The sequence below is a fragment of the Aythya fuligula genome, chromosome 7 (genome assembly GCF_009819795.1).
Source record: "Aythya fuligula isolate bAytFul2 chromosome 7, bAytFul2.pri, whole genome shotgun sequence".
Classification (NCBI taxonomy): domain Eukaryota; kingdom Metazoa; phylum Chordata; class Aves; order Anseriformes; family Anatidae; genus Aythya; species Aythya fuligula.
In genome coordinates, this window is record NC_045565.1 from 2,534,768 (window position 1) to 2,553,007 (window position 18,240).

An 18,240-nucleotide genomic window follows, 5' to 3' on the forward strand; every position below is an offset into this window, starting at 1 on the left:
GGATCCCAGGGGACCCAGGTTGGGACTTGTTTTGCGTCCCTGAGCGTGCCTTGCCCAGCACCACGACGGAGGTGATCGACGTTGTCCTTCGTGTGCCACGGCTGCTGCTCAGAGCTGCAGGTCCCCCACAGACCCCCAGCACCTTTTCCCTGTGTTGTATCCTGCCCACGCAGCCAGCCCAGCCCGGCTGAGCGTGGAGATGGCAAGCTGAGCACCCACATAACTGCGGCACGGCTGGGTGGGCCCCGAGGACGTCCTCTCTTTCCTGCCTGGTCGTTTCCTGGGCTGTAATTCTGCGCTGCCACAGCCCTTGCGGTCGCCTTTGCCTGGGAGCACTGCGTGAATCTTGCTTTTTCTCCCCATTCTCCTCTTTTCACAAAATCCTGAACTGCCTTGAACCTGCCTGGCGCTGTGTGCTGCCCTACTGAGCACCCAGCCTAGTAGGTGTTTGAATGGGAGTGCAGTTTGGGGGTGGCAGAGAAATGAATATTAAAAAAATGTAACAGCTTGAGTTGTGACTGGATAGGTTTCGTACAGGAGAGTGCTGTGGCACCACCTTTATTTACTTCATTTAGTGAAATCTCTACCATGTAAAATAAGTTCCTCCTTAATTTTATTGCTAATAATAATTTGCTTGTAAAAATGAATCCTTAGCGCTGTAAAGCTCGAGCTTGGGTCTCTCTTGCTCTGTTACATTGTGAAGGACAAATACTTAACACCGTAAAGAAGCTGCTGCTAGTGATAGATAATGTGTATTATTTTAGCAGGAGGATATTTTAGCAGGTTGTGAAAAATCAAGGTGAATTTTTACATCTGCACGCTGCTGCATAATTGATAGATGTAGACACTGAAATTCAAAATAAGCTTCTAGCAGAGCACACATTTGATTTTCCTAAACATTTAAATATATGTATCACACCCTCATTTTAAGATGCTGGTTAATGACTTTATGAGCATGTTGGCAGCCAGAGCATTACATGTGGTTTGAGAAATGTGTCTGGATATGCTTGGTAAGCAGTATTGTTCTGACAGTGTACTAAAGGCCATCTTCAATTTGACTGTGCTCTACTTTGTTATGCTGTGAAAGAAAAAGATAATTCAGCAGAGCATTGTGCTGTCGGCTGGAGACGCCACACTTCAGAATACAAATATTACTAAGGATAAATGAATCATTAAAAGAACAGTAGCATAAAATATCTGATGAATGAACTCCAGGAGTCTCTGCTGGAATAAATTTAGCATTCACGGACAGTACCATAATATGTGAAATAATAGTATCAGTTCTACATTCAGATGCCAAAAACATTTATGGACCCAGAATAATTGTGAATTACAAGGCTATAAATACGTGGAGGGGATTTGGTGATATCATAATAAACCATGAGAAAGATGCTAGGCTGGTTTCTAATGTTACCAGAACCTCAAGATATATTTACAACCTCGTTCACACTCCTGCAGTTTTAGGGGGCAATTCTCCTCTTGCAACATGTTCGCCATTCCCGTTAGTGCCGGGGGGAGTTAGGCATGTGTGTCAGGAGTGGAATAGATCCCCATGTGTTGTACAATTCAAGGATCCTATAACAAATTGGAAATACAATTGGAAAAAAAAAAAAAAAAGAGGGAAACGTTCCCTCTTGGCCTGCTCCAGGTTCCCTCATGTCCTGCTCTGCTCCTGTGAGAGGAAAACAGGTAAAGTACGACGAGGTAGCTGGGGTGTGTTTCTGAACGTTTTGTCCACAGCTGCATCATTTTTTCACATTTTATTACTGAAGAAACAAAACAACCGAGGCCCAGATGTTCTGGTCCCAGGTTTCTTGAGAGTGCAGGCTGATGCATTTTGAAAGCAGGCTGCAGATACCCAGGGCAGGTTGGGATTGTCAGCCTGTCTGCCGAAAGGAGGCTTTGCTGTTGTGATACCAGATCCCTGCCTGATAAGCACAGTTAATTAGGAACCGGGGCCTGAACCTGGCGCGATATTCAAGAGCATGTTCAGCTTTCAGCACGTCCCGTGTCACCTGTTTGTAATTGAGCCTGGTGTCCCCTGCCTTCCTGCATCGGGGCGGTGGCAGAGCCTCCGCAGGTCCTTAGTGTCGGCTCACACGTCCCGATATTAGGCGGGCTGCAGCAGGACGTCTTCCCCCAGCCAGCTGTGCTGCGTTTCTGGCCTCATCCTTCTCGTAAGTCATCGGCAAAATATGCATGTTCAGCCCGGTGCAGAGCAAGTCTGCGCAGTAAGTCCACATTCCTCAGTGCTGCAGGAGGTCTCCTGACTGACCACGCTGCAGCCTCTGCTCATCCTTCTCGCAGACTGACACTCCTGGCTTTATGTCTGGACCTTCTGAGGTGCTTTCCCAGGGCATTCTGGCTTCATCGCCATCCCTCCATCCAGTTCTTCTTGTGTCACTTTCTGTGTCCTGGTGGACAAATCCCCCTGACAGTAAGAGGTGGATCAGGACCTTGAGATACGTCCTGGACTTTCTACCCTTGCCAGCTGATGAAGCCAAGAGAAAAGATAATTACAGGACCAAAAAACCAACAGTGAAGGGGTCAACAGCAAGAGGGGGTCCTGGTCAGCCTCGTGGGTGACTGGAAGGCTGCGGCGTGTGGCAGCCACGGGCCCTCACCCAGCTAGTCTCAGAGCCCGCATTTGCTTCGATCTCCCCCAGTTTATTTCATTGTCTGGATTCATGCATGTTCGTGCTGTGGCAGGGTCATGGGATTATTGATTATTTGTTTTTTAGTTAATTACTGATGACTTTGACATGATATTATTAGCAGTGTCTGTGTGAGCTCTCTTGGCAAGCCCAGCAGACTGTGTGTAATGCCATCTTAGTGCATGTTTTGCTCTTCAATTATTTTAAAACCACAGTTTCCACTTTCCTTTCACACCGAGTATTTCCAGATTAAAAGCTTTGTGGGATGAAAATTAAATGATAAGGTACTATAAAAATCTATTTCAAGAATCTCAAATGTTTTAGCTCCATCTTTGTTTTTATTTTTCTTACTCCCTGAATGACCCTTACTTGTATGTCAGTATAAGCTCCTAGTACTGTTGCACAGAGAAAATAGCTGAAAAAGTCCTTTTATGCCTCTGTTGTTAATCCTCTGTTCAGAAACTTACAAACGTGGCCCCATAAGTTCTGTGGCATAATATAAAAAAACACAAAACACAACCAAATAATTTTGGCAGTTCAAATGCAGAAACTAAAAATAATTTAATCTGCAGTGTGAACATAGTTTCATATTTATACTAGCATCTGGCCCCAGGAATTGAATACTCCATTCTTTAAATAGCTCCACTCTGGCTCTTGAATGCTTTGTGACTAGAACATTACCCTACAGCCATACACCTTGTTTACATATTTCTGTTAAAAGGCAAAAGAACTTACAGTACTTCAAAACGTCGGTACAAGCTCTCCCTTCCCCTCTCACCCTGGAAAAAAAAAAAAAAAGTTTTAAAAAATATAATAATGAAAGAGTGATCTGAGAGTGCATTTTAAATTTAGTTCTCTCAATTTGCTGCTGGGTACGCATTTCACTGTCATTTGTATCAAAAACTGGAAGAAAATTGTTGCAAAGAAAGCGACTGCCGTTCCAGCTGCCCAACAGTAGTCGAACACAAATTTCTGTACACTTTGTTTGTTTGTGTGCTCGGTTTTCATCCTGCAAATGTCTTTGTCTTTAAAAACATTTTGCCTAGAGGCAGATCCTTTTTTTCTTTTTTTTTGGATTATTTTATTTTTTACCCATATAGTAGAAATGAGGGGTAGGCTGCTACAAAGGAAACATATTAAAATAATGTGATAAGCAGGTAAACACACTGTAAATGAGTGGCTAATGATTAGCTTCTCGCAGTCCATAGGGACAAAGTATCTTTTTATAATTTTATGGTCCTTGCCCAGCCCGACTTTAGGAGGAATTGTATTTTCAGAATTACATATCTGAAACTTCAGCTAAGCTTTACAAATTTAGTAGATCCCTATTTAGTGCCTGCTGGTGAATGTAAGTCCAACCTAATATTCTTGCTGCTATTTTTTCATTCACATGTCTTGAGGTGAACCTAGAGGCAGAAGAGAAAATATCCCATTTTTAAACCTTAATCCAGAATCCATTCGTGTGAGTCACTAAAACAAAATCATAGTGGTTTGGCTAAAAAAGGCTTCATTTCCAAAGGGAACGTTCCTTAAAACACTGGCGCCTTGCCCGCCGTGTTTCTTGAGTGTGTTTTGTTTGTTGTCTTTGTGCTGTTTATTGTAAAACAGCAAAGCTCAGCCCCGTAGCCTGTACAGGGGGAGGCTCAGCTTGGCGGGGCCGGGGGCTCGTTCCCTTGGGCAGTGCTGTGCCACTGGAGCCCTGCCATCAGCTCAGGTAGGGAGGATGTGAGGGAGCATTTCTTGTCAATATTCAGGGCTAAATTTTGGGTTGAGGCTTGCTGCTGCGAGGCTCGGTGGCAAGCCTGTGAGCACCGTGCGTGGCAGGACAGTGCGAGCCCTCCTCAGCGTTTGTGAGAGAAGGAGGGATGCCTTGAGTTTCCTACCAAGCTACTACACTCCTCAACAGGAAAAGAGCCCCTGGGACAGCCATCCCACGAAGTTTTGGAGGGGTCAGTCCCGTTTTTCTTAGTTTTCAGGCTGGGCTGGGACATGTGAGAGGCGCTGTGCCCCTCCAGGAGCTGCAGCTCTGCGCCCCGTGGGCACCCCTCTGCCTTGCCGTGGGGGCACGGGTGGCTGGGAGCCTTTCCCTGCAGGGGAGGTCGGGAGCTCATTTTTCACCTCACATTTTTAGACCTGGGCCCTCCGACTTGCACGTAGCAGATGTGAATGGTGCAGGATTTTGCCTTCGGTGATTGCAGATACCACGCGATTCCAAGGCACAAAACATGTGATTTATTGGGCAAAGCCTATTTAATATCTTAAAAGCATAGGCTAGGAGATCAGACGGGAGCATAACAGCCTTAAAATATATACCCTGACAACATACTTAAGAACATTTGGGTCTAAATGAAATTTACAGGAAATGAGGCCAATTTTGTCCCTGCTATTTTGATGGCAGGGTGCGCAGGAGGGAAGGAGAGAGCGTGGACAGGAATTTGTGTGTTTGATAACATGGGCCCAGCATATTTGCACAAATGGAATAGGCACATTTTTCACCCTCTGCAGCAGAAACTCTAGCGCTAGTTTCTCTGCCTCGCTGAGAGACTTTTAAGTGCTCAGACAAATGGGCAAATCCACATAAATTAGTTTGAAAAACTGTTCCCCCATTTCTGGCCAGTCGTGCGGGGTGTTTGGACAGCACAGCACCTCTTTGCTGCCTCTGTGGGCTTGGGGAAGCACAGGGAGTGGCTTCATGATGGGCAGGGATGAAGAAAGGCTGCTCTTCTCTGGCAGACTCCTTTCTCCCCTTGCCACCTTGCAGACAGAGCCAGCCCACCAGCAGCAAATGGCTCACAAAGCTTTTACCTGGAGAATACCTGTTGAGCGTTGCCTCTAAAATAAGAGACCCTCGCGAACGGTGAAGCAGAACAGCAGTTGCCAGAAGGGTCTGTAATGATTTCTAATCAAGCTAATGACTAACCATTGTCTTCTGCTGCACAAATGAAATTTTCTTTTTTCCCCAAGAATGTCAGACTGCTTAGCGTATGGCTGTTGTTCTTAAATAAGCAATTCACTTTCTACTTTTTAGGAAAACAATGCAATTAATTTTATTATTCAAAGAAGAAGATTGTGACAATAGTGCTTAGAAATTATATTGTCCAGGCTCTGAAAGCACTTCGAGCACGTTTGTCTGAAAGCGTCATTCATATATTGCTGGGTAGACGGCAAATTTCCTACTTAAAATCCTGAAACATTTCTTGGGCAGCAGTGATTTCTAGTTGGGAAGGTAACAAAGGTTTTGCAGAGGTTTGGTTGGGCAAGTCGAACGTTTGGAAAATAAGCAAAATAAGCTGTGGTTTAGTTTTCTCTTGTTTTTACAGTGGTTTTGTCACTTGCGCTTTTTATGGTCATTGTATTTCCAGCTGGAGCACAAGCTCACAGGAAACAAAAGTCCTTGGGCCCACGACGTGCTGAGTGTCACAGGTAGTATAAGGAGAGCTTCGAGCTCAACCCAGCTCACAGGGCATGCTGGCTGGAAGAGAGGAGCTTCAGCTACCTGTACCTGTACCCGTACCCTTCCGTACAGCTTGTTGGAAAAACTTGGTGGTGCTGAAACTTCACTCAACGCCTGTTTTCAGGATAGCTTCAGGCTTTTCTTTAACAGAGTCAGTTCACCTACCATCCTTCGGAAGGCACGGACTCCTCAGGGCAGCGAGGAGGGGCAGCTGCTCTGCGACACCCCTCTGTGGACTTGCTGCCAGGTTGGGTGGCGAGCCCAGGAGAGTGTTTTTGCAATCGCTGTTTAGCGGGCAGAGATAAAGCTGCTCTGTCCTATCAAGTGGAAAGGTGTGGCTTGGCAGGCACAGCGAGGTCCTGGCCGTGCCACACTCTGGCTTGAGCGAGTCAAGAAGGGTTATTTGCCCTTCCCCTACTAGTGGTGAGTTCTGCAGGTTTCACACTCTGACACCGTCCCTTTCTGGATTTCAAAGCTCTCTCCTATTTCAGGCTTGAATTGCAGAGGGGCTGTAGTGTCCCCAGGCAGGTCCCGCTGCTGGAGCAGGAGAAGGCAGCATGGGGGCCAGCAACAAAATGCTTTGCCTGCCTCAGAGATCCCCATCTCACTTCAGTCTGGCATCAGTGCACCCCGCAGTTCATCGAGCTGGTCATCGTGAGCGCAGTGGTCACGGGGTGACAAAGACCTACTCTTTGCCTTGTTCTCATCTTCCTGGGCGCTGCAGGAATTTGTGCATCGGTTGTGTCCTGGCGAGAATGACTAGGCTAGAGTAAAACGTCACGGGTCACTGAACAAACAACCAACCCCACCTTCGTTTTATTGAAGCTACGTACAAATCCCATCAGTTTTCTTCTTCACAGCTAGTTGACCTGAGGATCCGTGCGAACGATCAGGTTGCCAGCTCAGGAAAGTCAGATTGCTTTAAGTGGCTGCGGGCTGGTTTTCTAAGGCTGCCAGCCTGTTCCGCTCCCAGAAAGTGAAAGTTTGAAGTAGGTCCTGAAACTGGTTTCTCGCTTGCGAGGTCATTGTGCTACCCGTGACCTAGAAACCAACAATGAATGTATAAATTGCAGGCAAGAAGAAAATTCTGAATTGACTGTAAGGTGAAAGTTGAATAATTCCCTGAACTTCAACTGGGAAAAGGAGAAAAGATCACCGAATCCTAAAACAGACTTCAATATAGACAAAGAAAATGTTATTTTAGTATAGATTAAACTTATGACTAAGATATAGAGAGATTATTGTGTCTGTTTCAGATGTAATTTCATGCCTGAGAGTTTACATTGAAGGAAAACTGGTCTGGATCACATTAGCAAGGGCCCTGTTTTGCTGTCAGTTTAATTAAATGGAAACTGCTGGCAAGGAGACTGGAGCGGGTTTATAGAAGCAATACTATTTTGTATGTTGGAACAGGAAACTGTTAGGTCTTCCAGTTTGAAAGGGACACAAAAATGAAACCTGTGATTCATTCTTGTTTACAAACTCCCAGCTAGCGTACAATAACCTTAGTGATAAATTAACTGCAATTACACATTATATGTAGTGGGCTTTACAATAGCTGCAGACTTCATAGCTATGAAAAGTGTGACCTTTGACAGAGAGGTTAGAACATGAAGTTTTTCCAAACAGCGCACAGATCTTCAAAAGTATTCGCTTTTCCTTTCCTGTTTCATGTGAGTAGATTGACAAGATGTGTGGTGGGTGTTCTGTTTGCTCGCCGCAAGATTGTTGTCAGGCAGAAACCCCCCAAAACAAAAAAGCCCGCCCTTCGGGAACATTGATTTATCTGTTAACTGTGTCTGGCATGCTGCCTTTTGGCTTTGATTTCAGAGAGAACATATTTGGTTACTTTAATAGGCAAAAGCACTGAACCTGACTTGTAGGGGAAAAAATTGTTTTCTTTCCCTTTTTCAGCTCTGTTTATTGTATTCTGACATTCTGTATCGTAACTGTACAGCAATTCCAAGTTGGAGTAAAGAAAAGTAGAACGGGACCTCGGCCTCCATCAGCCTCATTATTTGAGAGCCAGCTTTTCTGGGTGACTCAGTGGGACTGAGACTGAATGTTTGTGCTGTTTAATAGCACCCTGTGACACCGGCTCTGATGATACCAACTGCTTTTTTTGTTCTCAAAAATTGTTCACATCACTTATTTGTCTCTTCTTTTTTGGTAACTTTTGCTGAGTTTGAGTTGACTTACCTTCTCCTCCTGCCCCCAGATCTGTTTTTCCCCTTTTTTTTGCTTCTTTTAGACGTATTTAAAGAGAAAGGGTTTTTTCTTCCTCTTACTCTTTGACTGAGGAAATTCAGGTCTCACCTATTTTCATCTGCTTCTCCAATTTTTGATGTCCCAGTGCACGAGAATGAAAGTTGACTGAGAAAGTAAGGTTTTTTTTTTTATCACATTACAGTAACTGTACCGTATTTAGTGTGTATGTATGTACACGTAGTTATCTATGATGAAGCTGTGAGGATGTGTGCATGTGCACAAAACTGCATGTTGCTGAGCCCTGATAGCCATAAAGCACTTGGCCAAGAGAGTATCTTTGTGAAAGACTTTGCATTCTTCACATAGGTATCAAAAGTAATAAGATGCATTGTCTGAGACCTTCAAAGATCAAAAGAAAAAGAAGGGAAGAAAAAAAAGAAAAAAAAAGAAAAAAATGTAACAGCAGCAAGAAAAACAGAACAAGAAGGTTCTTGGAGATGTCCGTCCCTGCAAATTCAATGTTTTTTTTCCAGTGAAGCTGTAGGAGGAATCCATGTTTTAATATTAACTTCAGTCGTGCTGTAGCCCAGTGCCTCCAGTGAGCATGAAATTCTGCATGGCTGGAAGGTAGGTGGAGATGAGATTTGGAGCCCCGTTGCGTAACGTTAGGTAAAGGGAGGGAAGAAACGCCGAAGCCAGGTTCAGTGCTTTTGCCTCTTAAAGTAACAAGAAGGGCTCTGTCTGGAAGCACCCCGGGGTGTCGGTACGTCAGGGAGGCACCGCAGGACTCGTGCTCGCCTCTGCATCACCCACTGCCTCAGCTGGCTGGGGTGTCTTGGGGGCCAGCTCCCACTGCCAGTTACTTGGCAATGAGGAAAAAGAAACCACCAGGCAACAAACCAGGCTGTGTCCCTGCGGGTCTTCTGCGTCACCCATGGTGCCGCAGCGACGGATGGGGCAGCACCCAGGGCCCCCAGGCACCGGGCTGGCTGCAGGGAGTGGGATCCCTGATCTCCCCCTGCCCAGCTCCCCGTGCTCACCGGCTGCTGGGAGCCACGTCTGTCATGCTGCAGAGCCATGGGGCTCCTCCACTGACATTTTGGAAAGCTGTACACAAGCGAGCTTTCTGCAGGAGGTGCCTTCCGAGGCAACCTAGAAAGGAGAAAGACTTCCCCAGTTGCAGCGGTGGTGAGACTCAAAGCCAGTAAAAACTTTCAGTCTCTAGAAAGTAAAATGAGATTCTCGACCAGCTAGTTTATTTTAATTTTTCTTTTCCTGCTCTGCTTCATGACAGTGCTTCAAATAATTATGTTGATTTATGATTACAGGTATTTTAAAGCTGTAGTATGCTGTAACAAAGCAATGCCAGCTTATTGTTTCTGGCCCTATCCAATTATACAATTGAGTTTAGGCATGTAATAATGTTATAACCGAAATATCCATCATGATGGATTGAATTTCATGAAGTACAATGCAAGAATATTTATAGCTCCATTCTTAAAGCCATTTTGGGGGCAGAATATGCCTCCTTGGTACGGTCTTTTAAAAACAGGAGAAAACCTGAAAGTTTTCTCAATCCAGCCCCAGAGCTACCACAACCCAGCGCCTACAAGGGGGAGTGCGTGTGTAGGTTGATAGTAAACAGAATATGATAGAATAGAGTAATTATTTCCGCTAGAAAATGAGGATCCGGCATTATTTGTACAGTAACACAAAGTCATTATTTGGCTATGCCACTGTAATGAAACAATAAAGATCATGCTTAATGTAAGTATCGTCTCCCAAGAGACTTCTTGTTCTCTTTCTAGCATTTTGGCTATTAAAACGCATTTAAATTGCTGGTCTAGTTTCCCACTGCTTTTCAGAGAGCGGAGTGGGCAAAGCCTCCCCTCCTCCCGGCCCTGTTTGAATGTAGACCTTTGGCATTCCAGAAATCTGACCTTGTTTGTAGGGAACGGCTCATTTTTCTATAATGTAACATGAAGCACTCTTGTGTTTTGATTCCATGAAGTAGAGAGTTTAATGTTCCAGCTTGCCATGATAAGGATATGATCTGGCCGAGATAGAAACACTAAAGGAAATTAGCTATTGTACTATTCTTTAACATACTGTTTGTTTAGCAGTTTCATTTAGAATAATTTTGAATAATCTTGGAGTACCTTTTAAAAAGAGAGGGTTTTTTTTTTATTATTATTATTTCTTTTTTGGCCCGGATAAAAAGTGCGGCTTTGAGATATTTCTCCTAAAATAAATTTCAGGCCGCCTCATTTATAGTCAGCATGCCTTGATTACTTGCAGACATACTGGAAATTTACATGCGCTTTTCTCCATTATAAAACACTGATCTGTTCAGATCATTAGCTCCCTCATGACTAGCGCTTGGCAGCAAGCCAAGGCAGGCTAAATCTGGAGCTGTAAATCGTGAGTTGAAATAGCAGAAAGTGGATTTGTAACTTAAAAAGTGTAAACAGTTTGGAAAATGAAGTAATTTTAGAGTATGATTGATTGCCTTAAGATTGCACTTTAAATTAGCCTAGGGTCTCCAATGCAGATATATGCACTAACTGCTTATTATATATTTTCACTTTTCTGTGGAACAATAGCATTGTTGGTAGGCTTCTAAACAATGTATGCTTCTCCTAGAGTGACCTTTGAGGAAATGAATAGTTTTATTGTGTGTCCATTACTTTGCCTGAAACAACATTTTTGAGTTATTAATTTGCCGTGGTCTATAAATAAAGGAATCAAAATGCAAAGCAGCTGCGTTACACTGCATATACTTCATCAGACTTGTGCTTAAACATCACCATTTAAGATTGATAATGCACCGCATAAATAATTTTTTCCCCTCTGATAAATTAATAATGTTTTGCGTAGCCGATAGCTGCTGGAGATTGGTCCTCGAACACTGTAGAAGCAAAAATTAAGATTTTTTTTTTTAAGCACAAGCAATGAGTGAGTGCTCTCGGCATCTGTCACGCTGCGCTCACTTTCCCAAGGACCCCGGTTCACCGAATTTGCAGGGATGGGAGCTCAGAGGTGGGTGCACCAAGTGCTGGGGGGCACAGGGACGCCATGGGGCCGCGGGCGTGTTTTGGGGAGCCTGGCACGTCCATACAGTGGGACGGGGCTGCGGGCTGAAAGGGAACGTGTCACTGGGAGGCACATCCAGTGGCGTGGAGATGTATGTACTGGAGGGATCTGAGTGTAGCCCCGTGGCTGCCTGCCTGCTCTCACAGGTAGGCACCGCGCGGCGGTGACAGCGCTGCTGTCGGCTGCCCAGGCACGGGCTTCAGCGCTCACGGCCGTGCTGGAGGTTAAGAACCAAAAGCTGTTTAACAGCCATTAATGGGGGTGGCAAATCGCAGTAAATAGCTGTGAGTGAGTAGTACCCAAAACTCCTACGGTTTTGTATCAGAGTATGTTTTTCATCTGTCCTTGCCCTAGATTTCGTGTCTAGCGCTCGGCAGAGACAAGGCTCTGTTTTGTCATCCTTCTGGAAGCTCCTTTCCCAGAGAGTATTTTTTCCCAGCGTTATCACCCCTCCTTGATCTTCCTTCCTCTCTCGCTCCATGTTTGAAGTGAAGATTTTGCACTTGCGTTGGTGAAAGAGGTGTTGCTGAAGGTCTGAGCACAGGTCTGGGAGCCAGGACCTGCTGAGAGCAAAGCCCGGTGACTCATTCGGTGGCCTTAAGCAAGTCAGAACATCTCGGAGGAGGTTATTTCATATGTAAAGCAGGGGAAATAATACTTATCTATCTACCTGCCTCATTGGAATGCCCTGAGGACTAATTAGCGTCCTTTAAGTGCTTTGAAATAGACAGCGCTATCTATTATTAGAGCACGCTCCAGACTGGTAGGTGGTATGTTAGGATTGTTTGCTGCTCGGGAGCCTTCCTTCCTCGCTGCTGGAGGTCGGGCCCAGGCCCATGGGGAGCGGGGCCGAAGCCGCCGTTCCCAGGCGCGTCGCAGCCCTCGGCCGGGCCCTTCCTGGGCAGACTCGCCGGAGACGTACGCTCTCGCTGAAAACTTGGAAAGAGTCTGCCTAGAGAAAGGAGTGGGAGGATACTCGCTTGTTCTCCTCGGCTCATAGGCATAACTCGTCCTGAAATCCTTTCTCACCCTGCCTCCACCTGAGGCCCTTTCAGACAATTCAGGTGGCGCGGCTCCTCCGCTCCAGGAACCGCTTCCTGCTGCCGCCTGGTTCTCAGGGGGAGCGTGGGGACGGCTGGCAGGTTCCCATCTCAGGGAGCCCGTGCTTATTCAAAGGCTGCTCCCCTTCCTTGGAGAGCAAATGCCTCTGTTCCTTCCCTCCGCCGCTGCCTAACAGGCTCCCGGCAAAGTCCTCAGGAGGCAAAATCTGCTTTTGGGGGTAAGGGAGCGAACTGTGCAGGCGTGTGCCTGCTGAAGCCTGGGAGTCTCCTCGTGGCCGTAACGAGGAGGGCTGTCGGCTTCTGTTCCCTGGTGCATCTTCTCTGACCAGAAACTTCTGTACCTCTCTTACAGGTGCCGCAATAACCGAGTTCAAAGGACCCAGCCCTGTTCTCACTGAAGCCCACAAGCCTGGTCGTTCTTCCAGTGAGACTAGGCCTCGGTCCAAGCTGCCTCGAGAGAAGCTTTACTTCTCTCCGTTTGCTCCTCACACGTCTCTCAGGCCATGAGTAATGTGCAATGAGACGGGAAAACCTGTGTGAAATTTTCCAAGGGAATTTTCTATGTTTTAATAACATTAATGAGATCGCTTAACACTTCGTCAGATTTTTTCGGCTTAAGGTGTTGGGATTTTGATGCCTCCCTGTTTGGGTGCTCTGACGTCTCTTCCGCACCAGAAGGTGCTTCCCTTAGAAAAGGGGCTGGGAGCTCTGAGGAGCATTTGGTCCAGGGGTCGCAGCTTAACCTTGCAGAGACCTTTGTAGCACAATGATCAGTAGGCGCCGTTCCTAGGCAGCTCTCAGTATGGCCTCTTTTGCCTTTGGGATCGGGACTGACCAGCCCACGAGCTCTTACCACACGCCTGTGACCGATTCCTTTTCCACTGAAATGCGGCTGTGCCACAAAAAAAGAGGTAGTGCTACAAGCCTGGTCATGCAGGCAGGCTCTGGCATTGCTCAACCTCAGCACAGTTGGTTTGTTCATCTTTTTCTACACATCATTCATTTTTTTGGTCCTCTTTGCCTCGGAGAAGGTGCGTGGTAGTTCCCGTTTCCTTTACACCTTCTTCTTTTTGCTCCTCTTCAGCTTGAGTCAGCCTTGTTGGGATGCAGGTTGGGATTCAGTGAGCCACCACGGGCTCACTCCTGTCCCCTGAAGAAGGGGAGCTGGAGTAGGTTTATCCCGGGGACCACGTACATCCTGTGCTGGGATGAGGTAAAGGACAGTAAATTCTTGGAGAAAATACATTTTTGTAACTGCAGTCATTTTTTTTAAGAAACAGCATCATGCTAATTCTAATTCTATGCCACTCCTGGATTTAAGCGTCATTACACTGCGGATGATAACTCAAGTTTATCTGTAAAATTGTTTAACTGTGGTTTTTTGTTTCCCAGCTTGACTTCTTTTGCTCCTCCCGCCTTTGATTGGCTTCCAAAAAAGTTATTAACATGTTGCAAAACAAATACAAGGGGCTGCTGAAGCTTATTAAAAATGGTTTCTTTTGTTCATATCTGGCAGTTGACAAATTGTCTTGTGCTCTATCTTACCTGCTCCAGTGTGAAAGGTTACGGGAGAAAATGGCTGCAAATAAATTGCCATTGAATGTTGTCGAAGACTAAGCATACTGCTTCTCTATTAAGGACCTCTTTTAAAGCTGTCTATTCGGGCTCCCCCCTGCATGTCTCTCTAACACTTGTCTGTTATATTATGTTTGGCACAGAAGGAAACATTAAATAGAAAAGAAACGTCTGACTGTGGTGTTTCTAGACCCTATTATCCCTCTGTCAAATGTCCACATGAGAAGGGTACAATTTTTGTCCATATTGATGATGATTTCCGAAGGTTTTACTAACCGTCTTCAGTGAATTGCTAGAAACAAATGAAATTGAAAAGCATATTTTTGCAGCTTTGGAAATCTTACTTAAATCAGTGTAATGAGACGCACTCAGTAAAATGTAATTATTCTCACTTCTCCATGTGTCAAAGAAATCAGCAGTATGGTTGGGGAGCGGAGGGTTACAGTGAGCTTGTTATTTTTATACGGAGCCAGATACTGCCTGTGTGTAGTAAATGGTAAATAGTAGATAATGCAGTTTTTATGTCTACTAAATACCCGGCAAGAATTAACGGGGTTGTTACTTCATTAAGGGTTTCAAAGAGGGCATAAATGTCAGAAGCGGAGCTGAACTGCTTAAATCATCGGACCATTTCCACCCTCCGCCCCTCGTGTCACGGCTCCGGGGCCGGCAGCTTCTGCCCTTGCTATTTCGAGGAGGGCCAAGTTCCTCCGAATTTTCAGAATGATAGTGAAAGGCCCTGCGTGAAGCACGGAGATAAGGCTTTTGACTCATGCGTCTGGGGGTAATGGGAAACGAAGGCGACGGATTCTGCCATATGGCAGCGGTGGTGCAACAGGCCCTCATGAGTCAGGCTGCATCGCACACTTCTCTCATTTGAGTGCGAATGGTGTATGGACGAGAAAGAGGGAAGAGATGACAGGAGACCCCGTTATGCTGGTATTAAGCCCAGTAACTTAGTTTCGCTCTCAGCGGCTTCCCATTGTTTCCAATTTTACATTCCTTAGCATTTTCCCAAGCAAGTGTGGGTCTGCCATGGTGCTCTTCACCTCGTCAGTGCAGAAGGCAAGTAACAGAGCCCAAGTTTAGAAGTGACTGGACTGCAGGTTATCTTCAGAAAAAGGGATTCAGTCTTCAGCACTGGACTGGGGAACCTGCTACTGCCTTTGCTTTGCTGTTCCAGTGGTTAATTGTCATCCCCATAAGTGCGCGCCTCTCTTGCCAGTGGCTCCAGTTGCCTCCGCCTCTGCAAGAGCAGAGTTTGCCAGTCTCCATTATGTTACCTGTGCAGTGCTACACTTCAGAAGAAAGGAGCCTAAGACACACGATCATAGGAGGAACAATAAAGATGAAGAGGAGGTGTTGTAGGAAAAGTTGCTGGAAGTGACCCCACTCACGGCAAGTCCTTAGGGAGTGCGTGGCGCCAGCCGTAGCGGCAGTGGCAGTGCTGGTGTTGGTAGCGTTACTCCCGTGCTCGTGTAAAGCAGGATCAGGCTTTACGTGTAAGTACTGAAGCGTGGTTCAGTGGTGTGTTGGATGGTGTTCAGAGACTGCTGAAAATGGTGCATTAAATAGCACTTTGAATTGCAAAGTGCCGGTTCAGTTTTGTCTATGAGAATGATAACACTTATTATCTGATTGTTCCCTGTGCAAATCTCACCTCAGGAAAAAATTAAATTATGTTTGAATTCAGCTAAAGCAAAGTATATCATTATTTCCTTTCGTTATTAAAAGGGTTTTTTACTGTTTGTTTGTTAAAACTGAAGCAGCTGCCATGTTTGAGCCTTACATGATTTAAAAGCAAATACAGAGGCAGAGCCATTTACAGTACAATTGGCTTGTTTAATGTGATTTAATTCCTCTTCTTGGCTTCGTCATATTACCAAATTATGTTTTCAGCCCCCCCCCCCTCCCCTTTTTAATTCTTCCTTCTTTTTGTTATCAGCAGAATTGAAGCTGCTTATCAGTAACCACGACAACCAGGATAAATACTTGTTTTAAAGCTGATGCACATTCAACCTGAATGGTCCGCCTGACCCAGAACATTCAAGAGGACAGGCAGCATGTGCTCCCTTCTATAATCAATCTCCCCCTTCCCCCTGTCTCCATCTGCTTTAGAAGGCTCCGAGGGCAGTTTACAAACCTCTCGGAGCGCTTTTCTGTAGCGATCCCTGGCTGGTTGGCCATGGGCTGGCCCGCTCCTGTGCCCTGAGGGATTAAATAGAAAAGGAAATCAGGGGAAGGAGAGGAGCAGGGAATGGGTTTCACAGCCTAGCCCCAAACTCGGCTGCATCCCTGGCAAGTAAGGCTGGGCAGAGCCCCGTGGAGGGGCAGGCAGTCCCAGCCAGGCAGCAGAGGATGCTCGGGGGCATGAAGGGGCGGCTGGGATCAGGTGGCAGTGGTAGCACAGACACCTCGACACACAGCCCTCGCCCCGTCCTGGGGAGGCCTTTCGAGGCAACTCAGGAAAACTCTGACTTAGCCAGAAATCCCCACCGATGAGGATTTCTGGGCTGCTTGCTGTCTCCATTGCTCTCTAAGTTGCTTGATGTTGTGGAGTAAATCCTTTAAGCGCTCTCTGTCTCAGTTTCTCTCTCCGTGTAATGGGGATAATAATTTTTACTCATCTCCATAAAGCAGTCTGAGGGCTGTGGATGGCAGGGTTATATAAAAGCTGGAAATGGCGATTGTCAGTCACTCTTCTCTGGAGCCTGGAAGCACCTCATAAACCTGCTTCCTATGGCACAGGAGGGTCCGGGGAGCACAGAGCAGGAGCCGCAGTTACGAGGAGCTGAGTATTGAATCAGGGTATGAAAAAGGATGTCGAATGTCTGTCTGGAAACTTTTTAGGCATTACATTTCTTTTGTCTTCTTCAAAAAGCCAACTTAGGGTTTAAATTCAGCGATGTGACGGGGTAAATGTTATGGTAGGTGTGATTCTACGGACCTGCTGCGTCAGCCATCGATGACCATACTCGGTTTCATCCCCATTAAGTAGGACTAGAACAAATCCAATCCAAATCACTGACTGCAAAATGTTCGTCAACCGTGCACGTTAAGTACGCATGAGATGGTGCTGTCTTTTTTTTTTTTTAATGACTGTGTTGCTGTTGGGTGGAACAGGAGTTTCAATCTCCAGAAGATTTGTAAGCCCTCTCTTTCTTTCAGATGTTACACTAATCTGAGGAATTCTCTGAACGACTGATGCTCTCCTGGCGCTGTGACAGAAAATGGAGAGCTGGGGAAGTGGCACAAAATTCTGAGAATTAGCTCTGACTCCTCCTTACAAGGGAAGAAATATCTGATACAGGCAGAAAGGCTGCGCGTGCTGTTCTGTGTATTGGCAAAATAGCTTTTGCCTTTTGATCAGTTTAAAAGCGAAATCAGGCAGGCAAACGTCCACGTAAGAATTACGGGCAACTTGTTAACATCATCATTATCTGGTAAACATAACTGTAATCACTGTGCTCCATATCCTGCAACACGTTGCCTTTGTTCTTGATTGCATTAGCATTCAAATAGAGGGGGGTTCTCCAAGCGGGCGGGAGTAGCGTGGGTCCTGCCAACAAAGCAGTATCCCCGTTGTGTCAATAATTTTCCCAAATTGTTTTCAACCCGAAAAGCACAGATTTCCAGTCCCGTGTCGCAGGGTTAAACCGTTATTGTATTGGCATTTATCTGGGAGAGAAATACGATGCGGAGATTAATATTTTCAGATCCTGTAACTAATTAGCCAGCCAGTGGCATTACGAGCGTGAACAGAGACGGGGGAGTGACAAGGCAGGGGGGCCTGGGAGGGCTGCGTTTGGTAAAGCGGCCCCAATCCCTGGAGGGCTCGGGGCTCGGTGTGCTAGAGCATGCAGCGGGGGTGTCGTACCCCTGCTGCCCAAACCCCTCGCCTGGTCGTCCTGGTGCAAAGGGGCGGTCATTTCGAGATTCCTCTGAAAGGGTTTTAGGTCATGAAGACCAAGTTTCTTCTTCCTCCTTCTGGTTACTTTTTGGTGGTTCCTCTGTCTCGGTTGCCCTTGGACTTTTTGAGGTGGTCAGGTTTTTTTAGCCAGTAGTGCCCTGAGTTGGTTCTGCCTGCGGGCAGGCTGTGCGGAGCCCCGTGGGGTGTTCTGGAGCAGGCAGGTTTGAGATGTGCCCGTCTGAGCTGCGCTCCTTGGCTTGTGGTAGGAAATGAAACGAGTCCCGG

At 46.1% G+C, this 18,240-nt stretch overlaps 1 protein-coding gene across 4 annotated transcripts in view; it reads left to right on the forward strand.

The window, feature by feature from the left end:
- ARID5B (AT-rich interaction domain 5B) overlaps positions 1-18,240 on the forward strand; it is a 106,658-nt gene that overhangs the window by 17,777 nt on the left and 70,641 nt on the right. Inside the window, exon 2 of one of the 4 annotated variants that reach the window (XM_032191102.1) lies at positions 12,905-12,910. The exons of the other annotated variants lie outside the window; for them this stretch is intronic. The gene's annotated coding sequence lies outside the window, so the exon portion shown is untranslated. The remainder of the gene's footprint in view (positions 1-12,904; positions 12,911-18,240) is intronic. 4 annotated transcript variants of the gene reach the window in all.